This window comes from Amphiura filiformis, chromosome 18, assembly GCF_039555335.1.
Source record: "Amphiura filiformis chromosome 18, Afil_fr2py, whole genome shotgun sequence".
Lineage (NCBI taxonomy): Eukaryota > Metazoa > Echinodermata > Ophiuroidea > Amphilepidida > Amphiuridae > Amphiura > Amphiura filiformis.
The window spans coordinates 27,647,271-27,656,368 of NC_092645.1; the positions used below are offsets into that span (position 1 = coordinate 27,647,271).

Below are 9,098 nucleotides of genomic sequence, written 5' to 3' on the forward strand. Positions count from 1 at the left end.
AATGTTGGAAAATACAAGCAAACATAAATACATCAACCCAAAAGAAAAAATGAACGCGTCCGAAAGCGCTGCGAGTAGTACGCGGAATGCGCGCCCGTGCATATATGGTCGAATCCAACGAAAAGTGTACACGGCATGTTCAGGGCCATAACTTAAAAGTATTAACCAATTGGTATTCGTTTTTGTATTGTGTTTATTCGCCTTGATCATACGCTTCGCGCCATATATAATAAGACCCCCTTCTGTGAAAAACTTAGACATAGAGACCCCAAAACATGCTTTTTTTACCCATTTTTTCAAAATATTTCTTACAGTATTTTTAAAAACATCTAAATTAGTTATGAAAAGAAGTCATTGGATTGAATCTAAATTGATTTCCTGAAAGGTATGTATTCAAAGATTGCCTGTTCAATTTTTCACATATTTGTACATAATTATGAATTTTTGTGATAATTTTTTGAGTGGTATTTTTTACATTACCTACGAATACAATTTTTCATAGCACTAGATATATCTTTAAAAATGGAAATCACTAATAAATGCGCAATTGATACAAGCTTTGATATATCCAATACTGAAATGCATTGCATTCGGACATCTTTATTATTGTGTTTAGCTGCCAGAAATTCAAAATTGCACAAAGGTAGGTTTGGTAAAAAATATGCATTACCTCCGAATACATGTTAAAAGCTGTGCCATTTCCACAAAGTGAGAGAATAGTAAACAATAGTTAAGCAATAGGTGCAGGGTAATACACTCTTTATTTCTACCAAGTTTCAATAACCTGCGTTTAAATATTTCTGAGATGTCAACAATAAAAGCAAGTATTCGTAGGTAAATTTCGGTAACCGAATGTTACCTACGAATACACTTTGACATCATGACAGTATTGTGAAACACTGCCATTCATGCCAATGCCTATATTGGTGCATAACGAAGGCCTGTATGTTTGCTATCAAATCATATGTCAATGAAAGTTGCGAATTCACATACATGCCCACCATGCAAAACTAAATACGGCTTAATTGGTGAAAAATATGTACTGAAATAGACGACGGTCTGCTCATTTGAAAGAAAAATCAGATTCAAAGAAGATTAGAAGGGATAAATACTTGGATTTGTCAACTGTCATGTGTGCTTCATTTTTAATGTTTACCGACCTTCTGGTTTCTGAGTAATTTGTGTCCAAATTGATTTATTCGAAGGTAACTTTTGACGTTTTCGCTAAGGTTACCTACGAATACCATGAAAAAACGACTGTTCTCATTGTCTCATGATCTAGACAACACATTGATGGACCCTGGTATAAAGCTAATTGTAGTTGCCCTCAAACGAAAGGCCACAAGACGTAACTGACTCCAAGATGGACTTCACAAGTCTGCAATAACGGTTTTAAGCGATTTGTGTGCAATTAAGCAAATTAAAGTCACTTTAGTGGCTTTGTTTCTTACTTCAATCCTCTTTCAACCGCTGTGAACCGACATTATTAATACATGATAGGGTCTAAAGTATCAATAAACGCACATAAAGAAAATAATACATTCAAAGTGCTTTATAAAATGAAGTTTTGATTGCGATATCCACCAAAAGTCTAATTCTTACCTACAAATACTGAAATGTTACTTACGAATACAGCATAATACATGACATGTGTAATGAAGTGTCCCTACCAATGGAAATTAATTGTCAAAAACTTTAAGCGGTACCCCAGGACACTATTATTACCCATATACGGATTCATTCAACAATTATTTATTATGTCAAATTGCTGATTAACTACTTGTATATCAAAATGAAGTGGTCAAAATCTTGCTAAAAGCATCAAAAAAATTTTGATCTAAGGTAATAGCATTTATTCATTTGGACGTACCATCTGAAAGAAATCTAAAACTACCATTTTATTAATTCATTACCATAATAGCAAAATTTAAACCTATAAACTCAATATAGATTTTGTTAAATCGCTCATGTTACCTACGAATACCCGGGTTTCTTCACCTTTTCATTGTATAAAGCGTTAGGTGTATGCGTATAATTCCTAATATTCTTGAAAACATATATCATACTCGTTCTTATACAATGTGTAAATTGATTCATACTCATTTGATAAATAAAATACAGAAACTGACCTAAACTTCATTTTCAAAAATAAACTAGCAGAAATTGACTAATATCATATTGATCGCGTTATAAAAATAAAAACAAATATTTTCTGGTTGAGTTAGCATTTTCCTGACACCCTGTGGTCTACATTACACGAAAAAAGCGTTAATTGGAATATTCCATTTGTTTTAGGTTGATTAGTATTGCGATAGTGAAAGCATCCTAGTGGTATTCGTAGGTAACATTGGGTTTTGATATCACATTTACTATCACACGTCCTGGATTTATTTTTCAAGATTAGTAATGGCACTTTTGGTTCCTATAAGGCCAATATGTCATCAATCAATGGGCAAAAGGAAAAAGTTGTGGAGACATCTTTATTTCGGACTTTTATTTTTGGCCCGTGGACACTTTTGGTTGGATTCGACCATATACACATTCAATCATAGATTAATGCATGGTTTCGCATATTTCTAACGTTTGCTCTGATTGGTTCTCACTATCTAAGATGGTGTATGAAATAATCTTTCATTCTGGACCTAGAAAATACCAACAGCTATCACACTAATATATACATATATACTTTAGGCATTTTAATTTCTATATTCAATCATTCATCTTTTTCTGCTTTTTGTAGTAATTTTTGTTCTATAAACTGCACAATTTTGTGTGCAAATTGAAGGCGCTATTTACATATATATTAAATTTAAACTACCCAAATAGTATGAGTTATTCCATAACTTTTATAATAAAAAGTGTTTTGAAAATTGCATTGTTATTTGCTAAAATATTTCTGATGTCCTAATACTATTATAAAAGTGTCTACCTCTTGTAAAGATGCAAATAAGATTTTACATAGATATTTAAGCGTAGGAGCGTTAAGATTTCAATGAGATTTTAGATAAATGGCGCCCTTGTTGTTTACCTTTTTTAAATGACTACAGTTTACATGTCATCAAACAATTAAACATGTATATCTAGAAATACTATAAACAACCCTGTAAGAATTGGTTTAGTTTATAGATAAATGATCAAGTAGATTAAACATAATAGGTCAAAAAGGTATTAACAGCAATTTAGAAAAATAGCCTGTCATATACTGTACCAAACATTGTGTGTAAAATCGTACTGATTTATAAAAAGTACGCTACCTTAATTTTAAAGCTGTTTACATATTTTATGTACAAATGGATACAGCAATGTATAGCTAGAAATAATAGTTCACAACCTGTAAGAAATGGTTCTCAAGCAGATTAAACATATTAGGTAAAAAAGTAGATAACAGCAATTTAGAAAAAAAATAGGGGGGGGGCTGGCATTTTCTTCGGAATGGAGTGGGTCCCAAATATACCGGGGGTCATGATTTTTTGGAAAGAAAAATAGGGGTGTCATAAAATTTTTGATGACCAAAATGTACGGAGTCACAAGATGACAAGAGAGAGTGTGTTTATTTTAGGCCTAAGGTGTATCGGTGATGATGGTGTGGGGGTCATAATTTTTGTTTTGCCGAAAAAGGGGGGGTCGCAATTTTATTGACGCTGACTTTTTGTAAATTTGCCCCCCCCCCTCCAAAGATGCCAGCCCCCGTAGCCTGTCATTATACTGTACAAAACATTGTGTATAATATCGTACTGATTTATAAAAAGTACGCTACCTTATACATTAAAGCTGTTGTACATAATTTATGTACAAATGGATACAGCAATATGATCAAGCAGATTAAACACATTAGGTAAAAAAGGTTAGATAATAGCAATTTAGAAAAATAGCCTGTCATATACTGTACCAAACATTGTTGTAATATCATAGGGCCCCTACTGATTTATTAAAAGTTAATTGGCTACCTTATACAAAAAAAGCTGTCTTGGCTGTTTTTAAAAAAAAAAAAGCTTTATCCTCACATGCTATTAAATATATTATAAAAACAGGTTTTTGATTGCTTCCCAAATTAATAAAATTATAAAAGCCATATCCGGGAATTAACAAAAGTAGCATGTTTTAAAGCGTTTTACGCAAATGGTTTTTAGTCAGACGCAGAATACTATATTACTACCAAATCTCATTTACTGTTTAGAAATATCATGAAGGAAAAAAGTTTTCATCCTATTTTTTATTTATTTTAATGTATTCAAATGCCACGGTCGTTTGATGTGATCATTTTTTTTTCTTACAATATAATAATAATAATAATAATAATAATAATAATTATTTATTTCATATATCAGTCCGGAGGCACTCGTAATAACCGGACGTCTCTGATTTCAAAGACGGGTCAGTGATTTCACATACGGGGGTCTGTGATATCACATACGTCGAGCTTTGTTGACAATTCGGCACTCGATGCAGCACATCGGAACGAAGCTGAGTGTATTACAATAAGCTTTCCTATGTTTAGCAAATATCTACCTGTGCAAAAATTATATATATCTGTGCAAATTCTGACAAATGGTCCCAGAACACACTTAGATTGCAATGGCTAAAATCAAATGTTTTGAGGTAAAAAAAATCCCAATTTTACTATCCAATTCATGAATTGGATAGTAAAATTAGCAAGCACTCAACATGCTCAACTTGGGCTAGCTACAACCCTGATAAGGCCTATACGCAAAATTATTCCCACTGCGCTGGCACGTTCATCAAAATTACTTATATCGTTTGCGACTGGGTTTTGAAACTAGGGAGTATGTGATTTATGAGACGTCTCTGAAATATGATACTGTAAGGTGACATAGCGCTTCAAGAGTATTTGATATCAGAGACGTCTTTGAATTAGCAGTGCCCCCGAACTGATAGCGCATTACAATATAAAATCTCAAAGCGCTTTACAATAAACATGATAATAACATACAGATTTATACAGGGAAAACAAATATATAAAATACACTGGTTAAAAACTATGCACATCATAAAAACAATAATTAATAATAAGAGTATAACCTAGAGCAACACACTGCTTAAAAATATGCCAACATTGCACATAGAAACGAGTACAGTGAAACAAACCAAAAACAAACAATATGTGCAAGGTAAAACTTATAATGTTCAATTATAGACCATGCTCCAGGTACTTATCACACTATTCACACTAATATAATTATTCTAAACACAGATTTGCGTTTCTTTATCAACTTATTCACCTTTTTCTGCTTTTTGTGGCAATCTTTACACTCATAAACTGTATAGTATGTAAATTCCAAGCGCTATTTACATACATTTTTAATTTAATTTTGCCAATTAATAATAGTTATTCCTATTATTTCATGGTAAAAAAAATGAAAATTTACTTGCTATTCATTACTCTTTTGCTGATGTTTTAATGGCATTATACCAGTGTAAAGATGAAACAAGATTTAAGATAACTTATCATCAACATCCGTGAGGGACCCCACCTAACTATCATACATGGTTGGCCAAGGTCAAAAAAATTTTATGGTGTTGGTCGAAAGGGCTTTGGGTGTAGATTGTAAAAATCCACTTTGCTCGCTCATATGTTACCCGTTGCCATGGTAACGACCCGAAATGTATTTTAGGTGATTTTAGCTTATTTCAGGCTGAAAATGCTGAAATTTGCCTAATAAAGAACGGGACATAGCTCCATTATTCGAGAAGATAGAAAAAATTTGATTAGATCCTTACAATGGACCATCTTTCTACTTTCCAACAAAAAATAAAAATTATTCATGTGGTGTTCGATTGTATCTTTTTTTGACCTGGCAACACTTATAGTTTTGCCCTTTTGAAAAAGTGACAATTTTGACCTATTTTGAGGTGCAAACAAACTATTGGCCATGACTCCCAGAATATTGCAATTGTGGTTGTGAACAAAGCAGACCATGCCCCATTCAAAATTGATATAAATTGCTTGGGGGATTATATCAGTAAAGCAGAGTGTTGCCAGAAAATAACACATTTGTTGAAAAGGGCTAAATTTGACTGGGAGTGTTTTCCCCCTGTATTTAAGTAATACTGAACATATTTATTATGTTTGTGCATCATGTTATCTCACAATTGAATTTTTTAAATGTAGATATTAAATATTAAACAAACTCAATTTCTATTTTGATATTTAAAGTGTTGCCAGTATTCAAAAACTGCATTTTAAGGTATTTTAGTCAAATGACTAGTAATTGGCACATATTTAAAAGTCTAAAACCAAATAATAAAAGTATAATCACTTGGATTATACTTCTGAATATTGATGTAGCAGGCCTTTCAATTCATTCAACAATAAGCTATGGCAACTGCAGTGTTGCCATAAAAGAAGCAAATTTAGTACTTTCTTTCTACAGACTACATTGTTATACCCTGATTTTTGGGAATTTGAGAATTCTAAATAAAGTGTATGTTTTAATGTACTATATACACGACCTGTGTTAACAGAAAAAAGACACACTTCTGAGCTCTTCTGCATTGCAAACATTACAAATAATATGAATTTGTCTGCCCTATTTCTCCTAACAAGAGTTATTTAACATGCTCATGATCGGGGTGAATTTTGGTGGAAAACATGCTCCTTGCGCCGTTTCTTTCTTTCTTTTTTCTTTTCTTTCTTGCTCTCTCACTTCTCTTTAATTTTTTTTCTTTCATTTTTGCCAGGGGGCACTCTTCTCCCTGTCGCCACCCTTAGCTACGCTACTGCAAACAGAACAAAATGTTGACCCCGTTTTTTAGTCGGTGCATAACCACATAGTTTTATTTTTGATGCCTCTATTGAACAAAGAATTGTCCAAAGGTGAAAAGCATCAAAAGTTGCCCAATCGCGGATTTGCATCATTCGGCTTTACGCTGTATTTTATTGGCTCTCTATATATTTATGTTTAAATAATGTCAGTATATTTGGTTGAAACACAGCACCGGCTATATCATGCTATATAGACATTTCCCAATAAAGTTTAAACACTTCTTTTAAACACTTCTTTTCTCTTAAATGAAACAAAAAACATATTAGGAACGGTAGAAACATATCAACTTTGAAGAAAAACAAGTTCAAATGAACATGAGGAAACATATATTAAAAGGAATAAACCAATAATCTGAAAACATCAAAACACCGTAGTGCGGATGGCTCTGGCATGCGTATATATTGAGAAAATATTGAAGATAAAATAAGTAAGAAACTGAAGCCTAAAATTAATGCTAAATCGAACCCTTGAAATATAGGCCTATTGAAAATCTAACTGGCAAAATCATGCAACAAAGAAGAAAACAATGGAATTAAATTGCGAATATCATGAACATAAGAGAAAATAAGAGTAACATGATTATCAATGTATCATTGCCCTCTATGCCACCTTTGTCCAGCTGATACAGTAGCGTAACCAGGATATGTTCAGAGGGAGGGGGAGCATATTGGGGGGGGGGAGCATATGGGGAAAATAATATTAATTTCTTCAAAAGAGTCACAACCGTTTCCATTAATCAGGGACTTAAATCAATTATAGCAGTCACTTAATACTCCTAATTAGTCGGAGCATGGAAGAAGCTATGCGGTTACTGCATTTCTTCAATGTAGCGTATGTTTGAAGTAATAAAAATGGAATAAAAATAGTGTAATTTTAAAATGAAAAAAGAATTCTCTGTAATTCTTACAATTATCCTAGAATATATAAAAGTGTACTTGACATGCTTTGTACCAGGGACGTAGCAAGCGGGGGGACATGGTGGACGAAGTCCATGGGCCCCGGGGGTTCAAGGGCCCCAAGCAAAAGAAAAAATGAAATAAGCACTGATTAAGTAGCTGCTAAAAGGCAGGGCCGAATTTACCTTGGTCTGGCTAAAATTTGGAGTCCCCAAACTCACCGTGAGGAAGGCATGTGCTGCACGCAAGAGGTCAGTTTGGGTTACAAATTGGGTGCCTTCTATAAAATCGACAGTGGTGGCAGAAGCATTGCAAATTAGAGGAAGATATTGTTCCGATCTTACTAGAACATTTGCGCGCGAAATTAAGTTTTAATTTCGGACCATTTTAGACCAAAATGAAGGTGAAATTTGCTACGTGAAGCTAGTATGATATGCGCGAAGTGCGCAAAATTTTGCCATATTTTGGTCCCAAACATGCTGTTGTGGGCTAAGGAGAAGATACACAGGGCAATTTTGGGACCCCTCTGGCCCAATGGTAAATACGGCCCTGCTAACATGTCGTCCCTAACATGCATGCTATATTGAGTTAGTAAAATAATTTTGACACACCCTATATGTTCTATTCATTTGTAATACACATGAAATCTATGGATTGACTTGAATTTAATAAACAATGCAATAACAAGATTTCAAGTGGTAGATTTAACTGTCACCATTTCTGCTGGGAATTTGGCCACTCAAGAATAGCATTTCACTCAGTCTACGGTAAAATTTGGCACACCCTGTAAAATAAGCAATCATTTTAGTAGTTTCATGTCATATGAAATCATTCTGTTTTCAGACTAGTATATGCAGCTTATGTTCGCTTTTTTGCACACCCTGTAATATAGTGATTGTACAGATAAGTAATTGACATAAATGTTGTAATTTTAGAAAAGGCAAACTGTGTACTTTCTTTTAAAAAAAAACGAATTATAGTTACTGGGAAATGATGTGATTGGCATAATACTATTCAACTTTTTGTGTGAAATTACTTTGTTACAACCTATATTACCTATCGATCACCCTGTATAATTATTCAAATGCTAACTAATGTAATGGCCATCTTTGAAGCATAAGATTTCCAGAAATGTATGGGTTTGCATACTTTTCTTGAACTACATTTGAGATATAACCAAAAAGGTGCAAAAGGAGGTGATTTCAACCAAATTTCCAAATGTGCACCAATGGGGTACCAACTTAAAAATGTGACCAAGTACTAAATTTGATTATTTTATGGCAACACTGCAGTTGCCATAGCTTATTGTTGAATGACGTAAGGCCTGCTACGTCAATATTCAGACGTATAGTCCAAGTGCTTATACTTTATCATTTGGTTTTAGACTTTTAAATATGTGCCAATTAGCCTACTACAT

At 33.4% G+C, this 9,098-nt stretch overlaps 1 protein-coding gene across 1 annotated transcript in view; it reads right to left on the reverse strand.

Annotated features, from left to right (window-relative positions):
- LOC140140075 (uncharacterized) overlaps nucleotides 1–9,098 on the reverse strand; it is a 76,482-nt gene that overhangs the window by 29,665 nt on the left and 37,719 nt on the right. The window lies entirely within an intron of this gene.